Raw genomic sequence first — 2,091 nt, 5'->3', positions numbered from 1 at the left:
GGTGGTGGTGGTGGTGGTGGGTTTTGTTTTGGCGACGGAGGCAGTTCGTGATATTGAGAGTGGAGCAAGGGAGACAGCAGCAAACCAGCCTCCGTTTGGCAGAGAACCACTCCACGCAATTAAACACACACACACACTCATCCACACACACACACACACGTAGAATCACCATATACAAAATTTATGTACACATCATTTGTGTGGAGTGTGGGTGTATGCATATATGTGTATGTGTATATATATATAGTTTTTGGATGAAATAATGAGGCACGAAAAAGAGAATGACTCTCTCCAGACACAGCAATATATGTATATATATATATATATTATAGGCACAGGAGTGGTTGTGTGGTAAGTAGCTTACTTACCAACCACATGGTTCCGGGTTCAGTCCAACCGCGTGGCACCTTGGGGCAAGTGTCTTCTATCATAGCCTCTGGCCGACCCGAGCCTTGTCAGAAACTGAAAGAAGTCCATTGTATATATGTATGTATATATATATATATTTATATATATATATCCATTTATTCTTTTACTTGTTTCAAGCATTTGACTGCAGCCATGCTGGAGTACCACCTTGAAGGGTTTTAGTTTAACAAATCAACCCCAGAACTTACTTTTTAAACCTAGTACTTATTTCATCAGTCTGTGTTGCTGAACCACAATGTTACAGGGACACAAATATACCAGCATCAGTTGTCAGGCACATTGGTTGACCTGGAATTAGAGTAAAAGACATTTGCCCAAGGTTTCCCAGACGGTGGGACTGAACCCAAAACCACATGGCTGCAAAGCGATCTTCTTAACCACATGACCATCCCCCCCCCACCTGCCTGGGCAAACATATTTCCGTGCCTTTGCGAAAAATGTGTTGGCTCGTCGGCTAATTTATATGGTTTGTATGTATGTCTTGTGCACTGAAATGAATCGGTATATTATAATTGTTAAGCCGTCTCTAGATCACTGACATTCAAATGAACCCTTAAAAATATCTAACCCCTTACTTTTACACGGTCTATTAAATCCTCCCACCTTTATTTTTTCACTCTTTTTCTTGTCCCCTCACTTCCAACTACTCTTGCTTTCAAATTCTTTTCTTCTGTCTGCCTGTCTGTCTGTCTCTCTCTCTCACTTGACCCCAAAACATTTGCAGTGACTAATTTGTCGCTAATAGCTGTGAACTGGCAGACTTGTTTGAGAGTTTCAACGGAATGATTTCCATTGGATCCGACCAAATTCTCCAACTGATGCTAGTATGGAAGATGGATGACAATGATGATGACGACTATGATGATGATGGTGACGACAACAATAACGATGATGATGATTTTGTGGCATGGTCGGCATTGCATTGTGTCAAGCGATTTTGGGTGGGACAAACAGACACACAAACATATACACACACATACATAAATATATATATATACGACGGGTTTCTTCCAGTTTCCGTCTACCAAATCCACTCACAAGGCTTTGGTCGGCCTGAGGCTATAGTAGAAGACACTTGCCCAAGGTGCCACGCAGTGGGACTGAACCCGGAACCATGTGGTTGGTAAGCAAACTACTTACCACACAGCCACTCCTGCGCCTATAATTGTTTATAATTATATCTCTGTTTATAATTATACCACATGTTACATAATTATGAAATTTTGTAATTAAAGATACATAATTTATCTCACCACAGAAGAGACTCCACCCTGGTTCTTAATTACTTAAGATTTACTCCTGCAGTCAAAAGGGTTCTCATCCACAGAACCAGAGTCCCACTTCTCTGGTGTCTTGCCCAACATATTTTTACATAAAAATGAAGAGTTTTATACCCACAGTGTTTTTGTGAGGTTCTTGAGGGGTGAGCGGAGATCCTTATTGGGGGAGGGGCTTAGTGTTGAGTTTTGATGTATTTTTAATGTTAGATAAGTGGGTAAAGGAGGTCAGTGAGAGGGGGAGAGTCTAAATAACAGGTGTAATTAAACGACAGGTGTAATTAAAGGTTTCACCTTTTGGCCCCTTCCTGTTTTCTCACATGCCTTACACTGGATGTGGATAGAAAGTTGGAAATGAGATGGACGGAGAAAGGAAGAAAGAGTA

This window comes from Octopus bimaculoides, chromosome 14, assembly GCF_001194135.2.
Source record: "Octopus bimaculoides isolate UCB-OBI-ISO-001 chromosome 14, ASM119413v2, whole genome shotgun sequence".
In the NCBI taxonomy this organism is placed as follows: domain Eukaryota; kingdom Metazoa; phylum Mollusca; class Cephalopoda; order Octopoda; family Octopodidae; genus Octopus; species Octopus bimaculoides.
This window is presented reverse-complemented; position numbering follows the sequence as displayed.